Source organism: Thunnus thynnus, chromosome 22 (assembly GCF_963924715.1).
Source record: "Thunnus thynnus chromosome 22, fThuThy2.1, whole genome shotgun sequence".
NCBI lineage: Eukaryota > Metazoa > Chordata > Actinopteri > Scombriformes > Scombridae > Thunnus > Thunnus thynnus.
Window position 1 is genome coordinate 1149246 of NC_089538.1, and position 8858 is coordinate 1158103.

Consider the following 8858-nt stretch of genomic DNA (forward strand, 5'->3'; position numbering starts at 1 on the left):
GGGGAAAACTCATCAAGTTTACCAACTCATACACTGATTCAGACCAGAGCAAAACAACTGTTTTAAGCCACATTTTTATGATACATCTTTTAGACTTTTTGGTTGTTTCTAACTGCATCTTTTACTGGATGAAGGATTTTTTTTAGTTTTTAGAGAAACAAGCTGAGTAAAACCATACAACTGTGCCTGACTGAGTGTGTCAGCTCAAGAGACAGCCAATCATCACCATTTAACTAAAAAAGACAACATATTTAGCCAGCCTGGCATGCCGCCACTTACCTCTCCGCCAGTCAGCCAGAAAATTGCTGAACTGGAACAAAGAATATCCACCCTTTATTGGATCAAAGAAGGCGAACAGCTCCTCAGTTCCCTGGTTAGCATTAGCCAGCTGCATTGCTACTGTAGCTGGAGGAGAACTTGACCTACCATGCCATGCACAGAACTGGCTCCTTCCCAGGCTGTAGATCACCGGAGCAAACCACGTGCTAAACGGAAGGCTCTGGTCAGCTCTACCCCCCAGCAAACGGAGCCCTGGAAAACCATCTGCAGGAGCATACATAGCAGAAAGAGTCCCTGCTCCACCTTACCTTATGCTCCCGGTTTTCCTTATCTGTAGACACTGCAGGGCAATCAGCTGGTCTGTTTACTCTGGCTCTGCAAAGGAACCAAAGGGTGTCTGTTAATCCGCCACATCCTGTGCCACATTGCTCTCTTCCATCCCCACCCCTGCCATCCTTTGGAGGAGCAGGCAGTTCCAGCACAGCTCCCTCAGCATCCCACTTCACAACTGTGGTCATAGGAGACCACAGACTCCGTAATATTAGGATGAAGACGGCGAAAATGTACTCTTTTCCTGGTGTGAGGGTCAAGGAAACAGCCAGCAGAATCCCAGAGATTATACGGGACCATCCAGAGTTGGCTCATATTGTGGTCCATGTGGGAGTGAATGACATCCCAAACCAACAGTTGGAACTGCTCAAACTGGACTTCATCCACCTGTTGAAGGTCCTGGAGTCTCTGAAGTGCTACACTTTCGTCTCTGGACCAATCGCCACTCTTGGCCGTGGAGTGGGTCACCTCAGTTGCCTGCTTAGTTTACACACCTGCCTGTCATTAATTTGCAGTGACTACAACTACGTGGTTTTCGTAGACTATTTTAACTTGTATTGGGAGCGCAGACAGTTTTACTGGATTGCCAATTATACAAAGCTCGAGCATTAGAAGGGCATGTAGACGTTCTGAACGTAAATGGAAATCTTACAAATGAAAGTGTGATTTTAATGCCATGAAAGAGCTTTTAAAAGAGTTTAATAACACTGTAAAGGATGAAAAATCAAAATACTTCTCTCATCTTATCACTGCAAATCCTCACAATCCCAAGTTACTTTTCAGGACCATTAACTCCCTTATCCACTGCCCTCCTATTTCCATAGAAGCCTCTTCTATTGAGAGATGGGAGACTTTTTGTTCCTTTTTTGTTGATAAAGTTTCCAACATTAGAGCCTAAATTGTGCCACCTCTGCTTATTTTACCACACTGTGAGGCGTATCAGTTTTTTGATTCATTGTTCATCCCTTTATGAAAAAATCAAACCTTGACACCACCAGTCTTAATAATATTAGACCCATATCCAAATTACCAAATTACTGCAGAAATTGGTTTATTCTCAGCTTATTTCATTTAAGAATGACCACTCTCTCTTAAAAAAAGTTTCAGTCCGGTTTTCAAACTCATCATAGCACAGAAACTGCACATTTAAAAGTCTTAAACGACATTAGAATGAATTCGGATGCCGGCTGTTGTACTGCTCTGGTACTTTTAGACCTCTCTGCAGTGTTTGATACAGTCGATCATGGAATATTAACAAATCGACTAGAAAACTGCATAGGTGTGACTGGGACTGCTCTATACTGGTTTAAATCTTACCTGAGTGAGAGAACTTTCTCTGTTTCAATTGGAAATGTCTCCTCCAAATACTAAAAAATGGATCCAAATTTGAACTTTAAGAAAGATGTTAAAAAAAACGGTTAAAACCATAAAGTACAACTTAGCAAATTTAGCAATTTTAGACATATTAGAAACTGTCTCTCTTTGGACGCAGCCAAGATATTTATGCGTGCTATGATTCTTTCCCATATGTCTTATTGCATCACATGTTGGGGGCAGGCTGGAGAAACAGCCATAAAACCTCTTGAGTCCTTATACAAACAAACTCTAAAAGGTCTGGACAAAAAGCCAATGCATTTCCATCACTGTAGGGTACTGGAGAAATACAATTTACTGAGCTTTGACAATTTTAGTTTATTCTCAAATTTGTGCCTAGTTTATAAAATTTTAAATGGTTTGGCCCCTCCTCCAATATGTGACTTTGTAAGTCACAGTAAGTTCTATTAGATCCTCCAGAATATCCTCTATACAAGATTGTACCATACCATTTCATCGCACTGCATTTGGGCAGTCCGCTTTCTCTGTGAAAGCCACAACTCAGTGGAATGCCCTACCTGATGATATGAAAACTGTAGTTTTATCAATACATTCAAGGCCAAACTAAAAACATTACCAAAGACCAATCAGCTGTGTGAGCTGAGTCTAGTTTGCATTGTTAATTTCTGATTGACATTGTGGGTGTATGTGATGTGCTGTTGTGTGTAGCTTTGTATTTTGTGTTTTGTATGGTGTGTTCTGTGTGTTTTTTGTTTTTTGTTTTGTTTTGTTTTATTTGTTTTTTTTTTTTTGTTTTTTTGCTTTGTGCTGTTTGTTGTTGTGCTGTTCTATGTTTTGATAATGGGGGACTACGGATGCAAATTAGCTTTGAGCTAACTCAGAGTGCTATGTAAATTAATTTTATTATAATTATTATTATTATTATTATTATTGTTATTATAGGTTTGAAAACACTTTAAGCCAAGCATAACCCTAACTGCAAATTACTTAATGTAATTAATGTATTCGCCCTACCAAAAAGGCCTCTTTCCACTTTAAGGGGTCATAAACTCCCACTTGAAACTATATTTTTGTCTTAGTGTGTTACCATAAATTCAAATGTGTTTCTCCTGTTCTGTTCTGTTGAGGAAATCCACTAGGCTCCTCCATGCATCTGCAGATGGTACTTACTCAGAAACATAACAGCTCTAGATCAAACCTCACCCAGTTTAGGGTCATTCAAGTTCTTTCACAGAAGTCAGTGAGGTCAAGTCAGTCTGACCAAACACAGCAGGCTGTGTTTCCATGTTTGCGGTTGGGTTTCTTAGGAGGTCCAGCTTGTCCTTTCATGACAGAGGGAGCTCTCATTGTCTCATAGCCATTAACCCAAAGGGAAGGCCTTCATACAGTTTTTATGAGGAAACTCAAATAGTAAATGATAACAGCAGAGTTGATAAAAGTGACTGAACTGATAAATTTGCACTTTTATGACTTGATAAAGACTGAATTATTTGACTTACACGTGATGTGATGTCATGAACTTCTTCATTATTCAAACACTTCAAATCACCACTGTCACCACTGTAAATAGTGGAAACAACGTGGTACATGTGGTAACATGTCCATCTGATGGCAAATTCTTCCAAACTAATTGAGCATAGAGTGCAGTATGGATCATTAAGGAACTGTCTGTCATTACAGCAGTAGAACATATTTCTATAATGATGAATCCATCCTCTTTCAAGAGAGTAGACACACATCTGCTGCTAAGATAATTTAATAGCTTGTCATGTCTACTACCCAGAGCAGAAACCTTGTTTTTTCAGGTGGTGTATGGTACATGTTCAGACAGACTATGGTGAACAGCAGGTGTAAGATTCTTTCTTGTTATCAAAAACAGCTTCTTAAATTAAAGTGTAAGCTTTTTTTAAAAATAATGACAGACAGCAATGCATGCTGAGTTTGGCAGTTCATTCATGACCTTAGAAACAACAGTTGACAAAACAATCAATCAAGGACCACATACTTGCTTGTTCAAGCTCAGCTTTTAGCCAACATAGACAAAGGGTTTTGTTTAATGGAAATTTCATCTACAGTTCCATGACAACTGAGTAAACTTCTGCTGATGAAGACCATGTGATAAGGTCGAAATCTCCAGAATTGAGCAAGTGGATCTCATTAGGAGATTGTTTGGTCAGCTATCTGCTCAAAGGGGACCTATTATGCTTATTTCCAGCTCTATTTCTGGACTCCACTAGAGTAGCTTTGCATGATTCACAGTTCAAAAAACTTCTTATTTATCTTATACTGGCCCTTTACACAGCCCCTCAGTATAACCTCAGTCTCTATCTCTCTCTAACAGTCTGTTTTAGCTCCTGTCTCTTTAAGGCCCCCCTCCCAATGAGCCCACTCTGTTTTGATTGGCAACTTTCTGGAAGCTGCCGAGGGGTGGCACACAACCTGACGATGCTAAATAGAGAAATAGAGAATGGAGAAATGTGCGGCTGCTTGTTTTTTTTTATTTTTATTTTACCTATATTCAAGCAGGAGAACCTCTAAAATCTCTTTTGCACGTATGTCCGGGCCAAGAAAGGCAGCAACATAAAGTTTCAGACAATCAACACAAAAACAAAAAATAGAGACAGATCTATCACAACCTCTTGTTATATAAAATAATAAAATCATGAATAAAATTACAATGAAAGAGAAAATAAACATACAACCGTAAAAACAAACTAAAATTGGACTAGGAAACAGCAGCAATTTGAAGCATAAAAAACCTCAGAGCAAATAGGGCCAACCAACCCGAGCATACAGTGTGCAGTGATGAATGAGGGCCTTACAGCTTGAAATGCATCTTAGTGCTCCATGATATACAGAGTCCGGAGAATGTAAGCACTGAAACGATATAGATCAGCCTCTTTTTAGCCTGAAAAGAGGGCTGATAAACAATGCAGCAGAGTGCAGTCCTTCATTCTAGAGACATCATCAATGACAAATTACTGTGTGTCTTCCTAAAACCACATTTGTAATTAGAAAAGATTTCCTCAATATTTAAAAATTCTTTTAGCTGCTCAGACACTAGGAATTCTAATATTTGTACTAAGGCTGAGATTTTAGAGATTAGAGACGTTTAGTTGTTTAGCTGAGATGGGTCACCAGTTTTTAATAAAGGTAAACAAAAGCTGACTTCCAAAAAATTTGAATTTCATTTGATGATAAAGAAAGAAAAAAAATCTTATAGGAGGTACAATAAAATCAGCACCTAACTTTAAAAAGGCTCAAAATTCTCAGGGCCTGCTGACTTTTCTTGTGCACTTCACATACTTGTGTGCAGTAATAGCACTAAAATTAAAAGGCTGTTCAAGAGTTACCAGTTGGTCACAATAAGTGGTATAACAGTTTGAAATAGGAGAGCTCACTGCTCAAATGCTCAATGAAGTGACAGAGCAATGTGGTTTTATCCACAATCATTTTATATGTCACAGCACTAGTACTGGTAACAGGATTTGAAGGTAAATGACTTGTTGGCCTTACGGCTGTACCAGTTGCAGGTTACAACATTAACTGAATGCCTTCAGTTTCCAGTAATGAGAAAGGACACAAGACTTATTTGAACAGCGTTGAACTCAACTTTTTGTCCACAGGTGCTCCACTCGTCTCCTGCAGCATCAACTCACTTCACTGGGTGGTTGGTCTTCTTCTTGTGTTGCTTCTTCATGTGCACTCATTATCTGTTTATACAGCAACCTGCACTTATGGGTGCCCACAGGAGGAGTTACAGTTGTTGGCAAATACATTCATAAACACTAATATCTGCTAACAACTACATTATAATGTGTTATAAACATTTATTAAATGTTTATATACTAATCATAAATGATAAATAGGTGGGCTTAAAGAAAAGTGTTACCACTTAGCCAAAATACTTGGGGATGAGTAGGACAGATGGGGGGGGGGGGGTCATGGCTTCAGTGGCAAAGAATTCTGGCTCATTGGAAATACCCATTGCCTCACTAAAGTAACCGACAAGTTGATTTTTCTATCTTATACATTTAGATGCACAGGTCAGAATTAATGTGATATGATAATTGTTCTCACCTAAGTAATTGCTGAGACCTGGGAAAGGCAAAAAATACTGCAAGGGGACAAAAATTACTGCACATTCCAGGGACACTGTTAGGGTTAGGATGTAGTTTAGATTGTCACAAGGAGGTTTATGTGAACATAGTGTCTTATATTTGAGGTCAAATCAGAAGAAAACAAATACTGTGCTTTCTCTTCAGGCCCATAGTTTCATCAAAGACCTGTGAAACCAAATAAAACTACAGAAACGGTGAGAAAAGTTAATGTAAAATAAACCTGAGAGAATAAAAGATACCCAGAGGATCTTTGTTTCAACAAACACTTAAATTTGAAGGAAACCTGAGATACTGAGAACTCAAGGTTTTTCTGTCCGGCATCCTATCTGTGGATCTAAGGGTGGATCCAAGGAACAGTGTAGCAGCTAAGAAAACTAAAATGCTATGTTAATGTGTACAATTTATGCACTCACCACTGAACTGCTGAATACAATTGTATTTGCACCTTCAATCCCAGAAAATATGGACAGATGGATAAATTCAGTGCTGTGATGGTTTCATGGTAGGTTGGTGTACTCTCCCCTAGGATAAACATACTGTAGGTCATATTTAGGCATATGAATAAAGGACTGGTGCTGTTGTCTATCTTAAAAATTACTTCAAGTCAAGTGTTATTAATTTAAAATTACACAACTGTGTTGGTCAGTCAGTAATTTTAAAACAGGTTATTGCAAGACAGATGACAAGCCTGAGTGGTTTATAGGATGCATCTCAGATTTCACACACAGTCATACACCATATTATAGCATGCATACTATGCATAGATTCTGAGGCTAAATGTGGCCTGTTTCATCTTTCCATACAATCACGAACGCCACCTCTGATATTCCTAAATCATATCCCAGTTTAATCTCTACACATAGGTGACACTGAAACATTCCCGCCATGACTGCTGATAACATAAACTGTAATGATAGATGCATATTATACAGCATGTGGCAATTGACCAGTGTACAGTATATGGCAGTCCACATAACAGAATACTGTACTGTGCATTTAAAGATTTCACCCATGATACCACATAAACTTTCTCTAAATTGCTTTATCTTTACTAATGGGTTCTTCATATGGAAGGTTGTTGATGACAAAACTACTGAACTCACATGAATCAAGGGACAGGTTTTTGTATAGGTCAAGCATTGCAGCCTGGTTGCCAGAATAAAATGTTGGCATTGTACGTTTCTGCAAACCACAGAAACGTTTCAGCACGTGTAATACGTAGCATATCAACATTTCTACAAAACGTTGCATATCAACATTTCTACAAAACGTATCATATCAAAATTTCAACAAAACATATCATCTCAAGATTTCGAAAGTGACGTAGTTCACATGCAATCCATATGAGCTGACTTTCCTATTAGGAGGAGGAGGGGTCGGTGGATTGTTAGTAAGTTTCTTGGCAGCAAGTTGGAAATCAGCAGAAAGTATGGTTTGAGACCACCTCGAAACCAATGCCCGCTTCCTGTTTCAACCGACAAAAGCGGGTGTTTTTAGCGAGATGTCAGGACATTTGTAGTCATTTTTCTGGCAAGAAAACAGGGTGTTTTTAGTGAGACATCGGCCGTTTTTATTTTATTTTTTATTTTATTCTAGCCCAAACCATTATCTTTCCCTAACCCTAACCAACATTTTCTTCTGGAGATTGGGTTGAGCATTGAGAAAAAAAAATCCTGATTTTGTGCAGGTTAGGTTTGAAATCTGATCTTAATGTTTCTTCCAGCTGTTTTGTTAGCTTTTGTTTGATTCTAACAGGATGGCACTTACAGGTCAAATCCAGTGGCTCTATGAGGATTCTCAGGCATCCAGGTTACAGGTTATACAGAGGATAGCTTCTTAAAGAGGTAAACTGTTGTAAACATCCATTCGTTTGCAAGATACTTCCTTTTTCAAATCTGTTATAAGTACCTGGAGACAGTGGATCATGTTTTCAAAAATAAAAAAAATCCATAAAGTCAGGATGCTCAGTCTCTGCAGTGACATAGGTTCAGTGTGGCTTCTGTTTCCTATATCTGCCCTTGCAAATATAATGTTCTACAGGATTCAAACAACTGTTTGAATATCTCTTTTACACATTGCAGTTATTTGCTCAACACTACAAAAAGGACACCAGCAGAAATCATATAGCATTTGACTGAATAGAGTGGGAGCACTTATTTAGAACACTTAATGAGCTACCTTTTGGCAATATTTTTATTGATTGAGTCAATTGCTTTATGAATCTCCACAAGATGCAGCATTGGTAATGTATTTTAAATAAATAGGAACAAAAATGGTTTTCCCCATCTCCCTTACTATTTGCTTTGGTCAAGGAGCTAGCTGAAATTGTAAGAGCAAGATACCAGCTAAATGGCATACCAGAAACCTAAAATTTAATTATATGCAGATAATGTACTTCTCTTTATGAACGATCAATCAAAATCTGTACCAGCTTTAATTAAGTTATATAATGTCCTTCCATTAGCATGTATTTAACAATATTTTCTTTGAATTGGCCAAACTGCTTCATGCACCTGTTGTATTGGTTAATGGCTTGTCATCTCAGAAACTTCCTATAGCTAGAGATAGAAAACACGGCCTGTCACCTGTCTCTCTTGCTTTGGTCATAGAGACTAGTTGAAACTGTAAAAGAAAGGGCAGTCAAATACATAGTAGACACATTAAATTTCATTATATACAGATGATGTACTTCTGTTTATAAGGGATCAATCAATCAATCTGTACCAGTTCTAATCAAGATCACTCAAGAATCAAGTTTTCTGTATATAATAAAGACTTGTCTCCCCTTTTGGC